This window comes from Pan paniscus, chromosome 7 (assembly GCF_029289425.2).
Source record: "Pan paniscus chromosome 7, NHGRI_mPanPan1-v2.0_pri, whole genome shotgun sequence".
In the NCBI taxonomy this organism is placed as follows: domain Eukaryota; kingdom Metazoa; phylum Chordata; class Mammalia; order Primates; family Hominidae; genus Pan; species Pan paniscus.
The window spans coordinates 47,153,687-47,179,773 of NC_073256.2; the positions used below are offsets into that span (position 1 = coordinate 47,153,687).

General features: G+C 46.0%; 1 protein-coding gene across 6 annotated transcripts in view; it reads left to right on the forward strand.

Annotated features, from left to right (window-relative positions):
* Nucleotides 1-26,087, forward strand: part of EXTL3 (exostosin like glycosyltransferase 3) — a 159,347-nt gene that overhangs the window by 12,509 nt on the left and 120,751 nt on the right. For 2 of the 6 annotated variants that reach the window (XM_063606691.1, XM_063606692.1), the window contains one exon: nucleotides 25,331-25,423. The exons of 1 other annotated variant lie outside the window; for it this stretch is intronic. The gene's annotated coding sequence lies outside the window, so the exon portion shown is untranslated. Of the gene's footprint in view, nucleotides 1-10,530; nucleotides 10,660-25,292; nucleotides 25,424-26,087 lie in introns of those variants that run through there. 3 more of the 6 variants (XM_063606686.1, XM_063606687.1, XM_055116401.2) reach the window with 3 other exon arrangements.

The following is a 26,087-nucleotide window of genomic DNA, read 5'->3' on the forward strand; positions in this document are numbered from 1 at the left end:
ACTGACGTGTGCCCGCCTGGATCCAGAACGGTATTCCGATGGCAGACAGGAAGAACCGCTCCAGCTTAGTGGCGTGATGTTTGTTCAAAATCTATCTTCAGTGCAAATGTTCTTCGGATGTTTAAATCTCCTATCGTAACTTTTTGGTCGTTGTACATTTCTAACGTGTCTTAAAACTCTAGCAAGGTGGGCCGGGCATGGTGGCTCACGCCTGTAATCCCAGCACTTTGGAAGGCTGAGGCAGGCAGATCACCTGAGGTCAGGAGTTTAAGACCAGCCTGGCCAACATGGCGAAACCCTGTCTCTATTAAAAATACAAAAATTAGCCAGGCATAGTGGCACATGCCTGTAGTCCCAGCAACTTGGGAGGCTGAGGCAGCAGAATCGCTTGAACCTGGGAGGCGGAGGTTGCAGTGAGCCGAGATCATGCCATTGCACTCCAGCCTGGGAGCCTGGGTGACGGAGCGAGACTCCATCTCTTAAAAAAAAAAAGAAAAAGAAAAAGAAAAAAAGAAAAATAAAAAACAAAACTCTAGCAAAGTGAGTCAACTCTCCCAGTATGCTTGACCAATAATTTATCCAGGTAAAAGTTATTACTATCTTCTTAATTTTTATAAAAAGCCCCAGGGTGAATTCTTATCATGAACAGGTGCTGAATTTTATTAAATGCTTTTTCTGCATCTATTGCTGTGATCATATGAGTTTTCTTCTTTAGCCTATCGATGTGATGGATTACACAAATTGACTTTTTTTTTTTTAGACAGTGTCTTGCTTTGTTGCCCAGGCTGGAGTGCAGTGGCACAATCATGGCTCACTGCATCCTCGACCTCCCAGGCTCAAGCAATCCTCCCACCTCAGCCACTCAAGTAGCTAGGATTACAGTCACACACCACCATGCCTGGCTAATTTTTAAGTTTTTTGTAGAGATGAGGTCTCACTATGTTACCCAGGCTGGTCTCAAACTCCTGAGCTTATGTGTTCCTCCCTTCTTGGCCTCCCCAAATGCTAGGATTATAGGTGTGAGTCACCACACTCAGTCTATAATTCTTTTTAAACATTGTTGTATTCAATTTGCTAATAATTTGTTGAGGATTTTTGCATCTTTGTTCATGAAAGATATTGGTCTATAGTTTTCTTTTCTTGTAACGCCTTTATCTAGTTTTGGTATTAGGATTATGCTGTTTTTTTGGTATTTGTTTTGTTTTGTTTTTTCTTTTTTTGAGACGGAGTCTCCAGCTTGTTGCCCAAGCTGGAGTGCAACGGCATGATCTTGGTTCACTGCAACCTCTGCCTCCTGGGTTCAAACGATTCTCCTGCCTCGGCCTCCTGAGTTGCTGGGATTACAGGCAACTGCTACCACGCCCAGCTAATTTTTGTATTTTTAGTAGAGACAGGGTTTCACCATATTGGCCAGGCTGGTCTCAAACTCCTGACCTCGTGACCCACGTGCCTCAGCCTCCCAAAGTGCTGGGATTACAGGCGTGAGCCACTGCGCCTGGCCCTATGCTATCTTTTATAGAATGAAATGGGAAGTACTCCCGCTGCTTCTATTTTCTGGAAGAGATTGTATAGAATTGATATCATTTCTTCCTTAACCATTTCTTAGAATTCACTAGTGAAACCATTTGGGCCTGGTGCTTTCTGTTTTGGAAGGTTAATAATTATTGATTTGGTTTCTTTAATAGGTATAGATCTATTCAAATATCTACTTCTCCTTATGTGAGTTCAAGGAATTGGTCCATTTTATCTAAGTTATCAAAGTTCTGGGCATAGTTGTTCATAATATTCTTTAATGATCCTTTTAATGCCATAGGATCAGTAGTGATGGCCTCTCTTTTTTAGCCTATTAGCCTAGTCACAGGTGTATTTTTTTTTTTTTTTTTAGAGACAGGGTCTAACTTGGTGCAGTCATAGCTCACTGCGGCCTTGACCTCCTGGGCTCAAATGATCCTCTGACCTCAGCCTCTGGAGTAGCTAGGACTACAGGCCCATGCTATCACACCCAGCTACATTTTTTATGTTTTTGTAGAGATGGGGTCTCATGAAACGTCATGAGCCCAGGCTGGTCTCCAACTCCTGGTCTCAAGCAATCTTCCTGCCTCAGTCTCCTGATCCCTAGGATTATAGGCATGAGTCATCAAACCCAGTCAGGTTTATCAATTTTATTGATACTTTCAACAAACCAGCTCTTAGTTTTGTTGATTTTTTCTATTGATTTTCTGTTTTCAGTTTCTTTGATTTTTAGCCTAATTTTTATTTGTTTTCTTCTGTTTGTGGGGTTTTTTGCTTTTTTTTTTTTTTTTTTTTTTGCACAGGGTCTCACTCTGCCACCCAGACTGGAGTGCAGTGGCACAATCTCAACTCACTGCAACCACTGCCTCCCAGGTTCAAACAATTCTCGTTCTTCAGCCTCCTGAGTAGCTGGATATACAGGCACATGCCACCATGCCCAGCTAATTTTTGTATATTTTGAATAGATGGGATTTTACCATGTTGCTCAGGCTGATCTCGAACTCTTGGGCTCAAGCGATCCACCCGCCTCGGCCGCCCAAAGTGCTGGGATTACAGGTGTGAGGACCCCAGCTCTTCTGTTTACTTTGTATTTATTTTGCTGTTTTTAAATTTTCCTGAGGTGGAAGCTTAGGTTTCTGGTTTTGGATATTTCTTCTCTTCTCATATCTCCATTCAATGCTATAAATTTCTCTCTCTGCATTGCTTTCACTGCACCTACAAATTTTGATAAATGATATTTTCATTTAGTTCAAAATGTTTAACAATTTTTCTTGAGACTTCTTCCACGTATTATTTAGAATTATGTTTTTTATTTCCAACTTTTAAGTGTGGGGTACATGTGCAGGATATGCATGTTTGTTACATAGGTAAATGTGTGCCATGGTGGTTTGCTGCAAAGATAATCCCAGCATCCATTAGCTGTTCTTCCTGATCCTCTCCCTCCTCCCACCCCCACCCTCCAAATTATGTTGTTTAATCTCCAAATATTTGAGAATTTTCCAGCTATTTTTCTGCTATTGATTTCTAGTTAAATTCCATTGTGGTCTGCGAGCATATTTTGAATGAGTTCCTTTCTTTTACGTTTCTTAAGATGTATTTTATCCAGAATGTGGTCTACCTTTGTCGGTGCTCCATGTGTGCTTGAGAAGAATTTGTAATTTGCTGTTGCTGGATAAAGTATTCCGTAGATGTCAATTATATTCAGCTGATTGATGGTGCTGTTGAATTCAGCTCTATCTTTACTGATTTTCTGCCTGCTGAATCTGTCTACTTCTGACAGAGGAGTGTTGAAGTCTCCAATCATAATAGTGAATTCATCTATTTCTTCCTGCAGGTCTATCAGTTTTTGCCTCATCTATTTTGATGCTGTTGTTAGGCACATACATATTGAGTATTGTGATGCCTTCCTGGAGAATTGACCCTTTTGTCGTTATGTAATGTTCTGCTTTATCTCTGACAATTTTCCCTTCTCAAAAGTCTACTTTGAAATTAATATAGCTACTCCAGTTTTCTTTTTTCTTTTTTTGAGATGGAGCCTTGCTCTGTCACCCAGGCTGGAGTGCAGTGGCTTGATCTCAGCTCCCTGCAACCTCCACCTCCTGGGTTCAAGAAATTCTTCTGCCTCAGCCTCCCAAGTAGTTGGGATTACAGGCATGCGCCACCATGCCAAGCTAACTTTTGTATTTTTTTTTTTTAATAGAGACGAGGTTTTACCATGTTGGCCAGGCTGGTCTCAAACTCCTAACCTCAAGTGATCTGCTTGCCTGGGCCTCCCAAGTGCTGGGATTACAGGCTTTAGCCACCATGTCCGGCCTGCAGCTTTCTTTTGATTGGTGTTAGCATAGTATGTCTTTCTCCAACTCTTGGATTTTATTACATTAAATCTATTACTAGGCCAGGCACAGTGGCTCACACCTGTAATCCCGGCAGTTTGGGAGGCTGTGGCAGGCGGGTCACTTGAGGCCAGGAGTTTGAGACCAACTTGGGCAACATAGGGAGATGCTGACTATCTTTTAAAAAAAGAAAAAAGATATCACTGGTGAAATTATTATTGTGAAAAATGTAACTAAAGTATTCTTGCAAAGGGCAGTACAGTAAGCTACTTTCAGTCATTTATACTTTAGTATGAATTAGTATATAAGAGACTTTCAATAAACAGGTAAAGAATACTTTTCGGTGGAGGGAAATGGGGGAGGGGGGTGAGGAATTAAGAGTCAGTAACTGAAGGAGGGAGATGGAAGCCCCACAAACAAAAAGAGAGGCAGTCAGACATAAAAGCCAAAACGCTCCAGGCACAGTGGCTCACGCCTGTAATCCCAGCACTTTGGGAGGCTGAGGCGGGTGGATCACGAGGTCAGGAGATTGAGACCATCCTGGCTAACAGCGTGAAACCCCGCCTCTACTAAAAAAGTATAAAAAATTAGCCAGGCGTGGTGGCGGGCGCCTGCAGTCCCAGCTACTTGGGAGGCTGAGGCAGGAGAATGGCGTGAACCTGGGAGGTGGAGCTTGCAGTGAGCCGAGATCATGCCACTGCACTCCAGCCTGGGCGACAGAGCGAGACTCCGTCTCAAAAAAAAAAAAAAGCCAAAATGTGTGCTCTTCAGGATTCTTGCCCAGGGCTGATACCGCCTGAATGCTTAAGAGTTTTCCTCTCTAAGTTAATTCAGTTAACAGGTGTGTGCTGAGTATAGATTGGGGTGTGGAGAGTGAACCAGGAGTGCATCAGGGTTCCCAGGAAACAGCTGGTGACGCAGCACCTGGAGACTCCTCTTCATCTGCCTTGGAACGCGTTGCCTCGGAACCAGCTGTGGACACTGAAGGGAAGACAAAACGGACTTCCAGGCTTATTCTCAATGTTCCTCTTTGCTTCCTTCTTACGGTCACGTCTTTTGCAATCTCGAACCCTTTTCACAAAGGCTGCATCAAGGAAACACAGTATGCCTACTAATACCCAACTCCAGGAATCCCACTTCCTGTTAAGAGTGTCTTAGTCTTGAGAGGATTTGTCCTGGCAGGACTTGCTTTTTAGCCAAGCCAAGTATGTGGTGTGTCTGTGGGATGATTTGAGGAGTGTCTGCAAGATTGCCCTGTCCTACTCATGCCAAAAATTTCACCATGAATGAGTCATACCTGTTGCTACCAACACCCCGTTCCGAGAAGGCAAGGACACAGAAAGAAGATGGGGCAGCTTCCTTCCTCATTTTTCATGGGGATGGCCCGTGACTAGGGTCTACAGTGGAAATAAGATCTTATGTGGAGGAGAAAACATATGTGAAGTGTAAGCTAATGTTCATAGCAACATTATTCACGATAGCCAAAATGTGGGAACAATCCAAGTGTTCATCAAATGAATAAACAAAAAGGAATGTATATGTAAAATATACACTGTACAATAGTACCATATATATGTACTATTCAGCCATAAAAAGAAATGAAGGTCAGGCCAGGCATGGTGGCTCACACCTGTAATCCCAGTACTTTGAGAGGCCAAGGTGGGTGGATTGCTGGTGGAGCCCAGGGCTTCAACACCAGCCTGGGCAACATGGCAAAACCCTGTCTCTAAAAAAAACACAAAAATCAGCCAGGTGTGATGGCACATGCCTGTAGTCCCAGCTACTTGGGAGGCTGAGGTGGGAGAATCACTTAAGCCCAGGAAAATGGAGACTGCAGTGAGATAGTGCCACTGCGCTCCAGACTGGGTGACAGAGCAAGACGCTGTCCTCAAAACCAAAACCAAAATCAACAACAATAAAAAAAAACAAGAAATGAAATTCTGATACATGCTACAACACGGATGAACCTTGAAAATACTATACTGAAAGAAGCCAGACACAAATGGGCAAATATTGCACGATTCCACTTATATGAAATATCTAGAACATGGAAATTCATAGAGACAGAAAGCAGATTTGAGCTCACTGGGGTGTAAGGGGAGGGGGGAGTGGAAATTATTGCTCTAATAGATACGGAGTTTATCTTATGGGTGATGACAAGCTTTGGAAATAGTGTTGATGGTTGCCTAACATTATGAATATAGTTAATGCTATTGAGCTCTATACTTAAAAATGATTAAAATGGCAAACTTTATCTTATCTTAAATATTTTACCATAACAAAAAAGACAGTGAGGCCGAGCATGGTGGCTCACACCTGTAATCCCAGGTACTTTGGGAGGCCGAGGCGGGTGGGTCCTCTGAAGTCAGGAGTTCAAACCTGACCAATATGGTGAAACCCCATCTCTACTTAAAAAAAAGGTATATAATAATAATAGTAAAACAATAGATGTGACTCAAGATTCCTGGCATGGGAATAGACTGAGGGAACTATGGAAAAAGAGACAAAATTCAGAGGGGGAAAATGCAAAGGCCTAGAATTAGAAGGAAACTAAGCTCGTTGGGAAATGGGAACCTGGGTTCAATGAAGTCACCGGGGGCTGGCAGTGAATGAAGCTGGGGAGCTGAGTGGAGGTGAGATCAGGAGAAGCCTCACGTCCGGCACGAAAGAGGTTGAACCTGGCGCAGCAAGGTTTCTAAGCAGGAAGGAGCATATGGCTGATCAGGTTTGACTGTGGGCAAAATCACTCCAAAAAGTGTGGGGGATTTATGGCCTGAGAACAGTGGTGAAAGCAGTGGGAGAACCCCGCAGGATCAGGCCAGGCACGAGAAAATAGGCTCTAGCCCAGCTCCCACTCCCCAGCGGCCCCTAGTGCCCCTAAAAGCCAGTGTAAGAAACAGGAGACAAGCCAGGCACGGTGGCTCACGCCTCTAATCCCAGCACTTTGGGAGGCTGAGGCTGGTGGATCACGAGGTCAGGAGATCAAGACCATCCTGGCTAACACGATGAAACCCTGTCTCTACTAAAAATACAGAAAAAAAAAAAATTGGCCGGGCGTGGCAGCACGTGCCTGTAGTCCCAGCTACTAGGGAGGCTGAGGCAGGAGAATCGCTTGAACCTGGGAGGCGGAGGTTGCAGTGAGCCAAGATTGCACCACTGCACTCTAGCCTGGGAGACAGCGTGAGACTCCGTCTCAAAAAAAAAAAAAAAAGAAAAAAAAAAAAAAAAGAAACAGGAGACCCGCCTGTGTCTCAGTTCTGTTACCTGATTTAGCACGAGTTTTCCCTGCTCTAACAGGAGACCATATGTCCTTCTCAAGGCCCACCTGGATACCAAGTCTCTAAACTGGGGAGGAAGCCCACGTAGAAATTAGCTTAGTGATAAAAAAAAAAAAAAAAAAAAAAAACAAAAAACCCTGTGTGAGCCCTGACACTCTAACCTAAATATCTACCTTCCTGGCAAGGTCTCCTGGGGGAGAAGCAAAAGAAGGGTGTTTTCCTCCCGCCTGAAAATTCGGATTGCCTCTCTTTTGCGCTCCGAAAGAACACGCTTCCTCCTGGTGTGTCGGGGCTACCTGCCGTTCCCCACCCCTGCTGCTCCTCCCTGGACTGACCCACTGCCCATGGCTCGCAGCTCCCCTCTCCCACTGCTGCCAGTTGGAGGTTCTGCTCCTAACCCCTAAGGGCTGCTTCTGTCTACTTTTCCCTGTGGTGCTCCCAGATACAGCTCCCTGCCGGCAGCCTCCCCACTTTGAGACCCTGTTAACTCAGTCACCTGGGCCCCAGCTCCTTGTTCAGTGACCTCATGTCAGGAGCTTGAAATCAGCGAGGGTGGCAGTATTACAGTACAGGCATCTGCAGACACCACACATTAGCGCTTTTATTTCTGGAGAGCCAGCTGTCATCCGTATCCGTACACCGCCGACAGGGCTTCTGGTTCTTTTTTTGTTTGTTTGTTTTTGAGACGGAGTCTCGCTCTGTTTCCCAGGCTGGAGTGCAGTGGCGCGATCTTGGCTCACTGCAAGCTCCACCTCCCAGGTTCATGCCATTCTCCTGCCTCAACCTCCTGAGTAGCTGGGACTACAGGCGCCTGCCACCATGCCCGCCTAATTTTTTAAATATATATTTAGTAGAGACGGGGTTTCACCGTGTTAGCCAGGATGGTCTCGATCTCCTGACCTCGTGATCTGCCCGCCTCGGCCTCCCAAAGTGCTGGGATTACAGGTATGAGCCACCGCGCCCGGCCGGCTTCTGATTCTTGCAGACTCCTGCAAGAAAAAAACTGATCCCACAGTGCCAGGCAGGGCTTCATTTCTCTGAGATCTGCTAGGTCCCCCACCACCTCAGCAGGCAGGGCCAGTGCCTCCTGACATTGTAGAACTTCTCATTTCACCCCTGTGGTCAGGCTAACTGAGAGAGGGCTCAGTTCACAAGCACATTCTGCAGGCTCCTATGGAACTTGAACTAGAGCTCGGAGTTCTTCAGCAGGAAGGATTGTGTGTGCCATCCAAGAATGGGGATGCTGTTTCCCATAACTGCCAACCCATGTCCTCTCATGTTCCTGAGGTTCAAATGCAAGAGATGCTGCCCCTACACCCGTCTCAGGCATTTGGACCGGAGTTCAGGCATATTAGATAGGCCATGTAGGCTTCATGGCCTCTAGGCTGTCTTAGCTCATTAACATCTCGGAGTTAAACTGGAAAGGCCAGAAAGGTGTTAAACAGAAACAAAAACACTGTAACCAATTTGGTTTGACTATATTTAACCGTTTAGCTTTTCTTTTGTTTTCTTTTCTTTTTTTTAAGAGAGAGGGTCTCACTCTATCACCCAGCCTGTAGTACAGTGATGTAATCATTAGCTCACTGCAGCCCTGAACTCCTAGGCTCAAGTGATCCTCCTGCCTCAGCCTACTGACTAGCTGGGGCTATGGTGGGCACCATCATGCCTGGATAACTTGCTTATTTTTGTAGAGACTGGGTCTGGCTATCTTGCCCAGGCTGGTCTCTAACTTCTGAGCTCAAGCGATTCTCCCCTCTCAGCCTCCCAAAGTGCTGGGATTTCAGATGTGAGCCACAGCGCCCATTGTTGGCTTTTTGATACATTTAAGATCATGTACATTATTGTTAATTATGATTGTTTTTGTCATTCAGTGTGTGTGATTTTCCAAAGATTACACTTTGAATCTCCAGGTGTGCACTGAATTGTCCCTCTCCCTCCCCACTGACAGGCTGAAGTGCTAAGCCCCAGTACCTCAGAATATGACCTTATTTGGAAATCAGATGATTGCAGATGTAATTAGTTAAGAGGAGGGCATGCTGGAGTAGGGTAGGGTGGGCCCCAAATCTACTATGACTGGTGTTCTTATAAAAGGGGGATATTTGGACACAGGAAGAATGCCACATGTACATGAAGCTGGCCATCTACAACCCAGGAGAGAGGCCTGGAACAATCTTTCCTCACAGTCCTCAGAACTGGAACCAACACTGCCCACACCTTGAACACAGGCTTCCAGCGTCCAGGACTGTGAGACAGCACACGTCTGCTGATTTAGCCCCCTAGCTTATGGCACTTTCTGACAGCAGCGCTAGCTAACCAATACACTCCCTGCTAAATGTACTTTTCCATTTGTGCCCCACCAGGGTTTGCAGACAAGCAAAATTGTCATAGTTCCCTAACGCCTCAGAATGTTTTCTTCCTAGATCACTTTTTATAATTATTACTTACAGTGAGGGAAAACTGAAATATTGCAATGCCATCCACAATTAGGATTAGTCCCAACCACTCAGAAACGTTAAAAACTGATCTAATAAAAATAAAGAACCTTAAGACGCATTAAACTCTAAGCTACTTGGAAGCTGCTGCTTCTGTTTGTGGACACGCAGATTTGCCACAGTTGAAATCACTGGCCACGTGCTGTCTTGTGTGTGTTTGTCACTTAACATCGCATGACAGAAATATTTCCACGTAGTGACAATGTTCATATTCTTATTTAAATAGCGACTTACTAGTCATTTGTTATATTCTCATTTTTCACTACATTTTTGTGTAATTTTTTTTTAACTGCATTTAAACTTTTTCCTCGGGGCATGTACGGGAAGAGTTCTGGATTCCAATTTTAGCCCCTGTCACACAGAACCCCATTCTTCTCTAGACTGAGCTGATCTGTGGTTTCCCCAGAAATAAAAACGACGCGTGCAGGTTTCTCCCTCCCCTTGACGTCATTTCGTTTGATCCTTTGTAAAGATTTTCCCTAGTTTCGAAAGCTTGCCCTAGTCTTAACGCTGCTTTCGCGTTTCCTTCTGTCGCTAAGCGGGAGGTAGCCCCGCACTCTAAGCATCCGGCTCATTTTCATGTTTTACCGGGACCCCAGCGATCGGCGCCCGGTGCCGTATAGCCCTCCGCCGTGTGCAGCCGGGTGCTGGTGTTGTTGCAGCGGCGCCCGCCAGGAGGCAGCGCAGGCTCGGCATTGGCTGCGGCGTCCCACAATGCACCGGGCTCTGGGGCCTGCACGACAGTCTTGCACCCAGCTGCGGGGCCGCGAGAAGGCGGGCCCGGGAGCCGGCGAGGGCGGGGCCTCCGAGGAAAGGGCCGGGAGCCGACGCGGAGGCGGTGGGCGGGGCGTTAGGGGGCGGGGCCGGGAGCCGCCGAGGGGGCGGTGGGTGGGACCGGGAGCCGGCCGGCCGGCCGGGGATGCGGTGAGCCGAGGGCGGGGCCTCAGGGGGCGGGACCGTGGAGAGGGCGGGGCCGGGCCGCTGGCGCTGTCGCCGGCTGCAGTGGCCGCCGCTGGAGACCGCGGGACCTGGCGCTGCAGCGAGGTAGGGGCTCTTCGGGATCTTCCCTTTCGGGGGTGGGAAGTCTTTTCTTCGTCGTGCCAATGGGAGAAGCGGTGAGCTGCTAAAATTTAGAGACGGCTTCGCACTTCTCGCTGTAGCCCGGGCTTTACCCGGGGGATCGATTTTAAAACTCTTTGTCTGGCCCCGTCGTCCTGCCCGCGGGCCGGACGTGGGGCGCCTGCTCTGGGCGTCTGGGGCGGGCGATTGCAAGCTCGCGGTCCATGTCCCCTGCCTCGGAGTGTGGACGTGAACTCCGGGGTGGGCTGGGCTGGGCTGGGTTTCTACAGAGGCGGGAATTTGTGAGAACTGGGAGAGTGTGGCTGTCAGCAGGGGTCCGTATCACACTGTGGGCGGGGGTCCCGACCCCTGCTGCCTCGGGTACGGGGTAAGCGGCATCTGCCACGCGCCCGCCTCGCGCACTGTCAGGAGGCGCTGTCTCCGTGGGTAAGCCCGTGCCGTGGGTGCCCTTCAGTCCCTGTAGCCCCAAACACACCTACCCCAGAAGACACCACAGAATGCGGACCCCAAAGCCAGCCGTACCTGCGAGCCCCTCAGCACAGCTGACTTTAATTTGGGATCCCACAATTTGAGCTTTTCAAAAGTTAAGTTTGGCAGATTGGAAGCCCGGGAATAGGGGGCGCTCGGAATGCTGAGTTTTGTTGGTGTCTGTCCTCAGCCTGTTTCTGGGTCACCCTGCAGGGCTCCATCCGTTCAGTCTCACCCCTTGGTAAGCATGTCCTGTCCTGAAGGCTCCATGCTGAAAGTCTAAGGTGACCCCATCTTTGCCTACTTTTCAAGGCTTGGCAAAGCACGTGTGTCTTTTGATCCTTATCCCCCATGTAACATAATTCATGTTTTTAAAGATATGTTTTTATTTAAAAACTTCACCCTATATTTTCATTCCCATAAATATGAATTGGTTGATTTTACTTGTGAACTCCTTTAGGCATTTAGTAATAAAGGTTATAATTAGGAAAACTGAAAGATATTCATCAGGTAAACATGATCCTCCTTAACAAATTTGCTGATCGTAAAAGGCAGCAGATGGGAAATCAGGCAAGCTTGGTTTTAAAACGTTTCTGCCTCTGAGAAGGTTGAACTATTAATATTATATTTATTGTTCATTTCAAGTCTAAAATGCTAGCAATGAACTCACATTCCTTTTTAGCTAGACAGTCATACCTGTTGACTTGAGATAATAAGAAAATTCTCCTCATCCCCAGAACTGAAGAAAATTCTTTCAAATTGTTCTCACCTTACCTATCCCCAGGGAAAGGAGGTAAGTCTCAGAGTTGTTGGGATTCTAAATATTTTGTTAAGCAGAAATTCCTGCTGGTCCTTAACAAACTCTGAGTACTTTGCTCTGGAATTATCAGTTCTTTTTCAAAATGTGAAATTATGAATTGCCTATTACATACAATATTCCACATCTCACGTTAATATTCATTTAAAAGCATTGTGAGGCCGGGTGTGGTGGCTCACACCTGTAATCCTAGAACATCCAGAGGCCGAGGTGGGAGGATTGCTTGAGTTCAAGAGTTCAAGACCATCCTGGGCAACATGGCGAAACCTCATGTCTACAAAAAATGAAAAAATTAGCCGGCATGGTAGTGAGCACCTGTGGTCCCAGCTACTTGGTAGGCTGAGGTGGGAGGATCACTTGAGCCTGGGAGGCAGAGTTTACAGTGAACTGAGACCACCCCACTGCACCCCAGCCTGAGTGACAGAGTGAGACCCTGTCTCAAAAAATAAAAATCATTTTGTATTTGTGAGTAAAAAGAAACAAATCTTTAAAAGATTAAAAACAAGAAGGAAAAATTAGTATATGTTAGTGATTACCATTTTGACTTCCCTGGAGGGACAATAAACCCAAAAGATAAAACCAAAATCTAGTTATTAATAGTCACTGACACCATAAGAACTAGAAGGCACCATCTGAAGCTTAAAAGGAAGTTTAAAAACATGTTAAATTCAGACAATAACTTTGCACAGTGGTTTGCAAACATCAGTAAACCCAAACCCTCAAGTGATTCCTATGGAAAGACACTGACACTCAGATCAAGAAATTTAAATACAAATTCATGAGCTAACTAAAAAAAAAAAGCAGATCAAGTATCTCCAGCATCAACTGTGAATACACACACGTTAGGTTAATTTAAAAAATGACCCACTGTTTTTTACAATCTTCCAATGCCTGTATGCTTCCAAAGAGGCACAGCTGGCATAGTTTTTGCTTCTAAAGGAGGTAAACTTTAAAAACTGACCCGCAGTTACAGACTGGCACTTAGAGGAGTTAACTCAAACAGATGAGTGACTCACCAATTACTCATTTTTTCTGCAGATTATTTACCTACTAAGTGCAAGACTGGACTCATAGCTTTAGCTCACTCCTAGTGAAAACACTGCACATAGGATCTATAAATGGAGGCTGTGTCATCAAGACCTCAGAAGTAGGGGCCGGCGTATTTCTTAAGACACTGATGAAACAGAAACATCTCTCAGAAGAACCATAAAGACATGAGTAGCTCTGTGTTAAAACACATCATTTATTTTGAAGGGAAAAAGGAACACAGAAAGAACAATAGAGAGGAACTCAGAGCATTTCCTCTGTGGCTTCCCCCTTTGTGGTGCCAATTAAAAAAAAATTATTGTCTAATGATACTAATTTTTAAATAATAGTCATGTAATGTGAGGTTATAGAAGTAGTTATTCTGAAGGAGATAGTCACTCATACATGAACTATCCAGGTTTCCAATAATAAAAACATCACTCTATTCCTATTCATGTATTTGTTCAATAAACACCCTAGCACAGTTTCAGGATTAGGAACATGAAGATAAATAGTTTAACATCTGACTTTAAGAAGCTGATCTAGTTGGGGAAATCAACCCAGAGATAATTATGCACTTGGTATGATGATAGATGTCTGCTCGTAGTGCTATCGGACCTCTGAAAAAATCAGTGCCTGAAATTAGTATTAAAGGATGACTAAGTTTTAGCCAGAAGTGGGAGGAGAGTGCTCCAGGTAGAGGGGACAAACATTAACAAAATCATGGAGGTAAAGGCCAGGCACGGTGGCTCACGCCTATAATCCCAGCACTTTGGGAGGCCAAGGTGGGAGGATTGCTTGAACCCAGGAGTTTGAGACCAGCTTGGGCAATATAGTGAGACCACATTTCTCCAAAAAAAAAAAAAAAAAAAAAAAAAAAAAGAGCCAGGTGAGGTGGTGCACATCTGTTGTCTCAGCTACTTGGGAGGCTGAGGTGTGAGGATCTCTTGAGTCCAGGAGGTGGAGGTTACAGTGAGCTGAGATTGCACCATTGCACTACAATCTGGGCAACAGGGTGAGACCCTGTTTAAAAAAAAAAAATTAAACTAAAAAAATTTTTTAAATGGTGGAGATAAAGTACCAAAATATGAGGCCCAGAAAGATACAGAATAAGACTAAAGAAAGAGGATGGGGTCACACCATAAAAAGTCTTGTAAAGGCAGGGGGAGCCACTGGAAACTTTGGTGGGAGAATAACAGGATCAGATCTGCTTTAAGCAGCTTACTCTGAGGCTTCAGTGAAGAATGGACTTAGGAGGGTAGGAGGCAGGAAGAGCTGTTAAGAGGCTGCAGCAGTGATTAGGAAAGAAATGATGAGGGTGCAGGGTTGGTGGAACGTGTGGCCAAATGGTCATGCATTCTTAGACATTATCAGCTTTCTTAGACATGATTTCATTTGGTTTTTGTAACCACCCTTTGCTTTTTGTAGGGTAGATTAATAGGCGCATTCTGTAAGTGTTTACTTAGGGGCTTTGTGTTCACTATCCCTGATTCTTATAAAAACCCTATAAATTGAGTATTATTAGCCCACTTCCCAGAAGTGTGTACTGAGGCACTGGTGAGGGCAGAGGCACAATCAGCTCCAGGTGCAGTCTTTTCATACCAGGGCTCATTCTGAATAGCAGGTGGGTCCTTGCCTCTGAAGACTGAGGTGGGACAGCCCTTCCAGGTAAACCCACACCTCAGGGGTCAGCATGGGAGTGAGACCACAGTGCCTGGCTTCTCAAGCAATACTGTTTATGCATTTAAAAGTCTCCTGGCTGGGCGTGGTGGCTCATGCCTGTAATGCCAGCACTTTGGGAGGCCGAGGCAGGCAGATCACGAGGTCAGGAGATCGAGACCATCCTGGCTAACACGGTGAAACCCTGTCTCCACTAAAAATACAAAAAATTAGCTGGGCGTGGTGGCGGGCGCCTGTAGTCCCAGCTACTCAGGAGGCTGAGGCAGGAGAATGGCGTGAACCCAGGAGGTGGATCTTGCAGTGAGCCAGAGCCAGGATTACGCCACTGCACTCCAGCCTGGGTGACAGAGCGAGACTCCATCTCAAAAAAAAAAATTAAAAAAAATATAAAAAATTCCCCTTGAGGCTGGGTGCAGTGGCTCATGACTAATCCCAGCACTTTGGGAGGCTGAGGCAGGCGGATCACTTGAGACTGGGCAACGTGGCAAAACTCGTCTCTACAAAAATATACAAAAATTAGCCTGGCATGGTTGTGCATGCATCTGTTGCCCAAGCTACTAGTTGGGGCTGAGCTAGGAGGATCACTTGAGCTGAGGAGGTAGAGGCTGCAGTGAGCTGTGATTGCATCACTGTATTCCAGCCTGGGTGAGACCCTGTCTCAGAAAAAAAAAAAAAAAAAGTCTCCTTGAAGAAGATCATATAGAAGTTCTGGAAAAAATGAAACATAGAATTATCATGTGATCAGCAATGTCACTTCTGGATTTAAAGCCAAAAGAATTGTAAGCAGGGATTTGAATAGATATTTGTACATCCATGTACCTAGCAAAGTTCTTTACAATAGCCAAAAGGTGGCTGCTGCCTCAGTGTTCATGGACAGATGAACGGATAAACAAAATGTGTCAGTACAAACAATGGAATATTATTTAGCCTTAAAAAGGAAGTTCTGACACATGCTACAACATGGATGAACCTTAAGGACATCATGCTAAGTGAAATAAGCCAGTCACAAAAGGACAGATGCTATATGATTCTACTCGTATGAGGTCCCTAAAGCAGTCAAGTCCATAGAGACAGAAAGCATGGGGGTTGCCAGAAGCTAGCGGGAGGAGGAGTGGGGAGTTCATGTTTAATGGGTACAGAGTTTCAGCCTGGGAAGATGAAAAAGTTCTAGAGAAGGATGATGGTGATGGTTACACAACAATGTGAACGTGCTTAATGTCATACACCATTGCACTTAAAAATGGTTAAGATAAGCCGAGTGCATTGACTCAACACCTGTAATCCCAGCACTTTGGGAGGCCGAGACTAGTGGATCACCTGAGGTCAGGAGTTTAAGACCAGCCCAGACAACATGGTGAAACCCCGTCTCTACTAAAAACACAAAAATAATCTGGATGTGGTGGCACGAGCCTCTAATCCCAGCTACTCGGGAGGCTGAGGCAGGAGAATCGCTCGAATCCAGGAGGCAGAGGTTGCAGTGAGCTGAGATCGTAACACTGCACTCCAGCCTGGGCAACTGGGTGAGACTCCATCTCAAAAAATAAAAAGAAATGGTTAAGATAGCTGGGCAGGGTGGCTCACGCCTGTAATCCCAGTGACTCAGGAGGCTGAGGCAGGAGGATCACTTGAGCCAAGGTTGAGGCTGCAGTGAGCTATCATTGCACCACTGCTCCAGCCTGGACAGCAGAGCGAGACCTCATCGCTTCAATAAAAACTGGTGAAAATGGCCAATTTTATGTTCAATCTATTTTACCACACACATAAAAAGTCCTATGGTATGTCACGTTATGATCAGATTCCCAAGGCCTAGGAGCTTGTGACAAACTTGTTTTTTGTTTGTTTTTTGAGACAGAGTCTCACTCTCTTTCCCAGGCTAGAGTGCAGTGGCACAATCTCTGCTCACTGTAACCTCTGCCTCCCAGATTCAAGCAATTCTCCTGCCTCAGCCTCCCGAGTAGCTGGGATTATAGGTGCACACCGTCATTCCTGGCTAAGTTTTGTATTTTTTGTAGAGATGGGGTTTCACGGTGTTGGCCAGGCTGGTCTCCAATTCCTGACAGATTTGTGATAAGGAAGACTAGGAAATGCAACCAGGAAGATTAAAATGGGCATCTCATAGATTCCAGCCCAAGGAAAGAATGCTGGCTGGATTCCTGGAGGAAAAATCACAGAATGAGAAGCTGGAAGGTGGCAGAGATGGCATTTAGTTCAACTTCCTCTTTTTACAGATGAGAACGGTGAGGCCCGAGCTATCCAGTGACTGCCTAGGGTCACTGAGCAACTTCAAGCAAAGGGAGGATGTGAAGCCAAAACCTGTCCACCCTCCCCCACCCCCACCCTCCAAATCCCCCTGAAAGACAACCAGTGCCTGGTACTGAGAAGGAATCTCTGGGCTGACTGACAAAGATGTGCTCTGGCTTGCTTTTCAAGCAGAAAACAAACCGAGTTTTCCATCTCAATCAGTCTTGCTACAGCACATTCATAGGACTACCATGGCTGAAGAGATTTGGGTGCTTAGAATTTGGTGTTTGGTTGCTGGCTGTCTAGGTATCAAGGTGGGAAAGTGGTGATGTTAGAGTGAGTTAGTTCATTCATTCATTCATTATCAAATATCTGAGGGCCCACAACGTGTCAAATATCTTCTCCAATTTCTAGTTTTTCTATCTAGTAACAACCATCTGCCATCTTTATTCTAGATGTTCTGCCAGTTGCCCTTGGGCGTAAACTCCTTTTATGTAAGCTTTCATTGACTCCTGGATGGGGCCCCTCGGGAATAGGTAGAGTTGGAGGGGAGAAGTTATGAGATGAAGGTGGGTGGTGCCAAATGCCAGAGACAGTTTCAGTTCCATCAAGGAAGCCACCCAGAGCTACAGGGTTCCAATTCGGATGTGTGTCTAGGGGCTCTAAGATGCAGAAGGACTGGAATCCTGTTAGTGTAACTTGCTCCGGCAGAGACCAGGTATGGGGATTGCCTGGAGGTCTTAATGCCTGCATGGAGGTTCCCAGTGATACATGCAGCAGAAAACCCAAAAGACAGACTAAAAGGAGAGCTATTCAGAGATAAGCAGAGATGCAAGACAGAGAGAGAGATGTGGAAGGGGGTGCAATCTGGAAGAACCACAATTTTCCTGGGACGACATCCCAATCTTGTGGCCTCTAAGGATAAAGCCAGGTTGACTCATCACGATGATGCATAAAGGTAGATAGAGCCTCTTTTTCTTTTTTAACTGATATGATTTGGCTATGTCCCCACCCAAATCTCATCTTGAATTGTTGCTCCCATAATCTCCATGTGTCGTGGGAGGGACCTGGTGGGAGGTAATTGATACATGGGGGCAGGTTTTTCCCATGCTGCTCTCGTGATAGTGAATAAGTCTCATGAGATCTGATGGTTTTATAAAGGGGAGTTCTCCTGCACACACACTCTTGCCTGCTGCCATGTAAGATGTGCCTTTGCTCCTCTGCCTTCTGCTGTGATTGTGAGACCTCCCCAGCCATGTGGAACTGTGAGTCCATTAAACCTCTTTTTCTTTATAAATTACCCAGTCTCGGGTATGTCTTTATTAGCAGTACTAATACATTAACCCACTAACCCACTATTTGTACCTGCTTGCTTCCAGGAGAGTTGAGTTGTAGACTACAAGATAAAACATAACTTAAAAATAAGGCACTAGGGTAGTTTAGTAAAACAATGGCCAGCGTTGAAACCACTTATCAAACTCTGGAACCTTGGAAAAATTACCTAACCTTCCAGAATGTTACGTTTCCTCATCTGTAAAATGCAGTAACAACTTTACAGAGTTGTTGGGAGAATTAGAAATCCATTAATGTTTTCATTCAGCACTTTTACTGAGTGCCACGTTAGTGGCAATACTGTGTTAGGAGCAGAACAGGTAAGGATGGGTGAGACATGGTGCCTGCCATTGAGAGGCTTATAACTGGGGCGGAGGAAGACAGACACGTAGATAGACAAGTGGGTGAGGTGTCAAAGAACTTTGCTGGAAATGCATACAGGAAAGAAAGAAGGTATATCAGGAAATGTATGCAGAAAGAAGGAAGGCATGTCAGGAATGGCATGGTGCCAGGTATATAGGAGACGCACAGTAGAGACTAGCTGTTTTTAAAATTATAAAACATAAAAGTGATCAAAGCAGTGAAGCAGAAATAAATCCCGTGGGACACCTGAGATGAGACATTTTGGCAGAGAATTTGGCTTTAAGTTTCTTAGAAGCCACGACAGAAAAGGAAACAGGTTGGGTGACATCATTTTCTTATTCTAGTAAGAGAAAGTACACAGATTCAACTTTAGAGAGGACTTTTTTTTTTTTTTTTCTGGAGCTAAATCAAGGAAGGATTATCGCGTGGCCTCCCTTGAATATAATTTTGAAGCTGTGAACAGTACCATCAGTAACATTTTATGGACAGCTCTGATGGTTTTTATACCACGGCACTCTTCTTACCTTTGGTGGAAGCTATCTGGAGTTATGACTGATGTGTAAAGTGGTTTACTGTTAGAATCCTGGTGTGCTAGGATTCTGGGAGAGTCACTTTCAGGAAGTTACCTGGCGATGAGTCATCAGAAGAACCTGGAGAAGTGAGAGGATTGGAAAAGTTCTCATTGTTCTGAGCTCAGTTATTTTCTCTGTGCTACAGGACAGAGGATCCCTTGGCATGAAATAAGAGCTAAGTGGTCCAACAGGCGTTGAAGTGTTAAAACAAGAATAGAATAAGTCCTGTGCTAATCCTGACACAAGATAGCAGGCTCTGGGGATGATAATGCCTGCTGCTGATGGGCAGACCAAGGATTAGCAACCCTCCAGGGAATATGCTTCAGATAAACTAAACAGGAGGTAGGATGATGCCATGGAAAAGGCATGGACTTTGAAGTCAGGTATATCAAGTTCAAATCCTAGGTCTGCTAGTTGCTAGTTTCACAAAGTACTTAATTTTCTGATCCTCAATGGGATATTCAGAGTTATCTTGGGCCGGGCACAGTGGCTCGTGCCTGTAATCCCAGCACTTTGGGAGGCCGAGTTGGGTGGATCACAAAGTCAAGAGATCGGGACCATCCTGGCCAACATGGTGAAACCCCGTCTCTAATAAAAATACAAAAATTAGCTGGGTGTGGTGGTGCACGCCTGTAGTCCCAGCTACTTGGGAGGCTGAGGCAAGAGAATCACTTGAACCTGGGAAGCGGAGGTTGCAGTGAACCAAGATTGAGCCACTGCACTGCACTCCGGCCTGGCGACAGAGTGAGACTCCATCCCGCCACCACCCACCAAAAAAAAAAAATTTATCTTGGGCCAGGCGTGGTGGCTCACGCCTGTAATCCCAGCACTTTGGGATGCTGAGGCAGGTGGATCACCTGAGGTTAGGAGTTCGAGACCAGCCTGACCAACATGGTGAAACCCCGTCTCTACTAAAAATACAAAAATTAGCTGGGCGCCTGTAATCCCAGCTACTTGGAAGGCTGAGGCAGGAGAATCGCTTAAACCCGGGAGACAGAGGTTGCAGTGAGCTGAGTTCATGCCATTGCACTCCAGCCTGGGCAACAAGAGTGAAACTTCATTTCAAAAAAAAAAAAGGTTATCTTGTATTTCTTGGTTGTTTTGCCAATTAAAGTTAAGGTATATAAACAATAATAATAGTAATAATAATGAGTGCTAACAATGATTGAGACCTTAGTGCAGGCCCTCTGCTAAGTGTTTTAACTGCATTATCTCATTTATTCTTTTTTTTTTTTTTTTGAGAGGAGTCTTGCTGTGTTGCCCAGGCTAGAGTACAGTGGTACGATCTCGGCTCACCACAACCTCTGTCTCCTGGGTTGAAGCGATTCTCCTGCCTCAGCCTTCGAAGTAGCAGGGATTTACAGGCACGCCACCACACCCAGCTAATTTTTGTATTTTTTAGTAGAGACGGGGTTTCACCATGTTGGCCAGGCTGGTCTCGAACTCCTCACCTCAGGTGATCTGCCTGCCTCGGCCTCCCAAAGTGCTGTGATTACAGGCGTGAGCCACTACGCCCGGCCACATTTATTCTTAATAGCAACTCTCTGTGGTACATACTACCTGGCAATTAGAAGATGCTCGGCAGATGGTATATATTAGTATCATTTGTTTAAAATTAATAAATAATAAAAATATTAAATCTGGCCCATTGTCTGTTTTTGTAGTCCATGAGCTAAGAATGGTGTGTAAATTTTTAAATGGTTGGGAAAAAAATTAAAATAGAGGCCGAGTGTTGTGGCTCACACTTGTAATCCCAGTGCTTTGAGAGGCTGAGGCAGGAGGATCACTTGAGGCCAGGATTTCAAGACCAGCCTGGGTAACATAGCAAGACCCCATCTCTACAAAATTTTAAAAATTAGGCAGGTGTGTTGGCGCACGCCTATATTCACAGCTACTCAGGAGGCTGAGGTGGGAGGATCACTGGAGCCTGTGAGGTTGAGGCTGCAGTGAGCCATGACTGCACCACTGCACTCCAGCCTAGGCATCAGAATGAGACCCTGTCTGTAAAAATAATAATAAAAATAAAAAAATCAGGCCAGGTGTGGTGGCTCACTCCTGTAATCTCACTTTGGGAGTCTGAGGTGGGCAGATCACTTGAGACCAGGAGTTTGAGACCAGCCTGGCCATCTCTACTAAAAATACAAAAATTAGCCGGGTGTGGTGTTGGGCGCCTGTAGTCCCAGCTACTTGGCAAGCTGAAGCACGAGAATCACGTGAACCCAGGAGGCGGAGGTTTCAGTGAGTTGAGATTGCCCCACTGCAGTCCAGCCTGGGTGACAGAGCGAGACTCTGTCTCAAAAATAATAATAATAATATTTTATGACATGAAAATAATATAAATTTAAATTTCAGTGTTTATAAGGTTTCCTTGGAACACATTCACGCCCTTTTGTTTACATGCTGTCTAAAGATGTTACATGCCATCTAAAGCCATCAGCACTGCATTAGTCTTCAGTGGCTGTGATGGAGATACGAATGACCTGCAAAGCGCTACATGTTTACTATGTGGCCCTTGACAGAAAACGTTCGCTGATCCCTGATTTAGAACAAGACCTCCGGGGGCAGCTGCAGAACAGAAACTCAGCCGACCTCTGTGTTAGCAAGATCGCCCAGGGGTGACTTTTCAGACATGGAATCTGGTAGGAGTGGAAATCACATCTGCCCCCTTGTTGAGACCCATGGACAAGGCCTGTGCTGGACAGTCCCAGCATCCACATGGGCCGGGTTGAGGAGAGAAACAGGGCTGGGGCCAAGCCCATCTGGGGCCAGAACTTAGTGGAGCAGGCTGAGAAATCTGGGATCTCTGAGCTTTTTGTTTTTATGCTTTCGTATTTGTTTGCTTTTCTCTTTGTGTTTTAGCAAAAATTCTCTTTTAAAATTCTCATCTAAGCTAAACCAAGGAGGAGAAATGATTGGTTCACATCTGGGCCAGGATAGAGTCCAAAGTTCTTCATTGTTCTTAAGCCATGCTGTGTCTGCCTGGCCCCTGTCACTTCCTTGTCAGGACTCCCCTCCTGATCGCTCCCTACCCCCGGCTCTGCTCAGGCCGTGCAGCTCGCAGCACCCAGGAAGAAGTCTGTTACACCTTTCATGCTGTTTTATCCTCTGCGGGTCCCTCCGTTTCCCACCCCTCCGCACCTTCCCAACCTGGCAGAATCCTCAGCCTTCAAGATTCTGCTGAAGTGCCACCTCCTCTTCCGGGAGGCCCTTCCTGGCTCTTTCTGCCCATCCTGGAAGAGATGACCACATCTGCTTTTTTTTTTTTTTTTGAGATGGAGTCTCACTCTGTTGCCCAGGCTGGAGTGCAGTGGCGGAATCTCAGCTCATTGCAACCTCCACCCCCGGGTTCAAGTGATTATCCTGCCTCAGCCTCTGGAGTAGCTGGGATTACAGGCGTGCACCACCACACCCAGCTAATTTTCTGTATTTTTAGTAGAGACGGGTTTTGCCACGTTGGCCAGGCTGGTCTTGAACTCCTGACCTCAAGTGATCCGCTCGCTTCGGCCTCCCATAGTGCTGAGATTACAGGGGTGAGCCACTGCGCCTGGCTGACATCTGCTTTTTTGCCACACTCTACCTCCTATCCTACCACCTGTCACTCTGCATGGGCGATGTCCACTGTCTGTGGATTCTTTCCCGTTAGGGATGACGTTGTAAACTTAGCACCCCACACGGCTCCTGGACCGTGGTAACCTGGAGTGTGTGAAGGCTGTAAATGAGGATGAGTCCTCTGAAGGACCGGGAGGAATGAACTTTCTAGCTCAAGAACTAGAAATTCCTCAATAAAAGATGATGTTGATGAATGGAAACTGAAGCAAGGAAGGCCTAGGGTGGCAACGTTCCTGCCTGGGCTTTTTTCTTTTCCTTTATGTGAAGGATATTGAATAATTCAGTAGGAAATACCCTTAACTATAAAAGACAGAAAACACTAAGCAAGGAATGGTGGCACGCATTTGTAGTCCCAGCTACTCAGGAGGCTGAGGCATGAGGATCGCCTGAGCCCAGGAGTTTGAGACCAGCCTGGGCAACATAGCAAGACTGGTCTGTTAAAAAAAAAAAAAAAATTGGCTGAGCGCAGTAGCTCACACCTGTAATCCCAGCACTCTGGGAGGCCGAGGCGGGTGGATCACAAGGTCAGGAGATCAAGATCATCCTGGCTAATGCAGTGAAACCCTGTGTCTACTAAAAAATACAAAAAAAAAAAAAAATTAGCCAGGCATAGTGGCGGGTGCCTGTAGTCCCAGCTACTTAGGAGGCTGAGGCAGGAGAATGGTGTGAACCTGGGAGGTGGAGCTTGCAGTGAGCTGAGATCGCACCACTGCACTCCAGCCTGGGCGACAAAGTGAGACTCCGTCTCAAAAAAAAAAAAAAATTTTTTTTTAAATTATCTGGGTTCAGTGATGTGCACCTGTAGTCACAGCTATTCAGGAGGCTAAGGTGGGAGGATCACTTGAGGCCAGGAGTTGGAGACCAGCCTGGGCAACATAGTGAGAGCACCCCCCCAACTCCACACACACACACACACACACACACACACACACTATTCAAACAGAATATTCATGTAATACCTCTCCAAGGACTTACAGCACAAGGCTACATTGTAATTCAGAGAAGACATTTCAGGAGGGGCTGAGACAATATTGTCCAACAACTTTGTTGATGATAAAATATAAGGATAGAATTTTCTTTTCTTTTCTTTTTTAATAGAGATGGGGTTTGCCATGTTGGCTAGGCTGGTTTTGAACTCCTGAGCTCAAGCAATTCGCCTGCCTTAGTCTCTCAAAGTGCTGGCATTACAGGCGTGAGTCACTGCCCCCGGCCGAGGATAGAATTTGAAAAATGCAAATGTTGGCCCAGCACGGTGGCTTACACCTGTAATCCTCACACTTTGGGAGGCTGAGGCGGGTAGATCACCTGAGGTCAGGAGTTCAAGACCACCCTGGGCAACACAGTGAAACCCTGTCTCTACTAAAATACAAAAAAATTAGCTGGGTGTGGTGGTGCGCACCTGTAGTCCCAGCTACTTGGGTGGCTGAGGCAGGAGAATCGCCTGAACCCAGGAGGCGGAGGTTGCAGTGAGCCGAGATCGCGCGACTGCACTCCAGCCTGGGCAACAGACCGAGACCATCTCAAAAAAAAAACAAAAAACAAATGTCTAACTCGCCAGGAGACAAGATCTTTCAAGTACAGATATCTCACATGAGCTCTTATCACCCTCAACGGAATCTTGTCACAGGACAAGGAAGGATTGGGGCTGGAAGGATCTTACCTAATAGCCTCTTGGTATCTGCTCTCTCCAAGGGCAATATCTGCCCTTAAGAGAATTGTTGTCTGTAACTTTGATCTCAACTGGGTGATTGCTGAGCTCTCAAGACCTTTATCTTACAAGCACAGTTTGAGTTGGTTTTTTCATGCTCTCACTCTAGCCTAGGAATCCTTTCATCCACTTTGGGCCTGTTGTGAGTTCCTAGGGTGGCAGATCTCCATGAACTTGCCCGTTTACTCTGCGGAAAACTTAGTGTTATAGCAGGTTGGCGCGTGGTGGCTTACGCCTGTAACCCCAGCACTTTGGGAGGCTGAGACAGGTGGATCACCTGAGGTCAGGAATTCGAGACCAGCCTGGCCAACATGGTGAAACCCTGTTTCTAACTAAAAATACAAAAATTAGCTGGGCATGGTGGCGTGTGCCTGTAATCCCGGCTTGAACCCAGGAGGCAGAGGTTGCAGTAAGCTGAGATCCCGCCATTGCACTCCAGCCTGGGCAACAGAGTGAGACTGTCTCAGAAAAAGAAAGAAAGAAGCGGGTGGGGGTGGGGCGGGGAGAGGGAGGGAGGGGGGAAGGGAGGAAGGAAACATAGTGTTATATCAGCCAACCTAAAAGTTCCTCTTTCAGGTCATTAATGAAAAATATCCCAGTAATAACATTCCTTTATAAAAGAAACCTTTTATAAATCAGTCGTTTTATTGTAATCAAACTTCTAGATTCCATTCTTTCTGAACAGGTTCTGGTAAAATGGGAATGGTTTCTATTAATCAACTGGACTCTCCTAGCTTAGTCGATTTTCTAGCCAGCTTTCTCTCTCTCCTGTTCTCCGCAGCAGATTTTCAAACACCGCATTCCCCTTAAACCTCCCAGGCTCCCATCACTCCCAGCAAAGAGCCAGCCCGCTACTTTATGGAGACAGGAGAGACTGTCAGACAGTTCCTGCTGCTGTCCAGGTGCATCTGAGTAAGTTTTTCTCTCTTTCTATCCCATTCCAGCTGAAGAAGTATCACTCCTTTGATTAGGGCCAACCTTTAAATCTGTCGATTGAGTCAGTATGATAGTGGCCTGTGTCTATAATCCCAGCTACTCAGGAGGCTGAGGTGGGAGGATCACTTGAGCCCAGGAGTTTGAGACCAGACTAGGCAACATAGCAAGACCCCATGTCTAAAAAAAAAAATCAATCAATCTGTGGATTGGCCTGTGCTCTAGGCCTTCTCCCTCCTCCCTCCTCTAGGATCTCTCTCATTGATGATCACCTCTCCTGCATCCTTCTTGGCCTTTGCACCTTGTCCCATCTCATCCATCAAAATCCGTCTTCCTCCAGCAACCCCCCGCTTCACAGCCCAGCTTCTTGGCTTAGAATTATTTCTATCCAGGGACCTCCTTCCTCCTCGGCTCCCCAGCTGCCTTCACTCTGGGTTCTATTCCCCTGGCTGCAATGAATCTATCCTCACAAAAGTCACAACCAATTCCCTGCTGCTAAACCCAATGTATGTGTCCTAGTCCTTATCTAACTTATCTCCTGAAAGCATTTGGCTTTCCTGACGCACGTGTCTTTGAGAAATTCTCTTCTGCTGGCCCTGTCCTCTCCCACTTTCTTTCCTCCTTTTCCTCGTGCTGTTTGTTC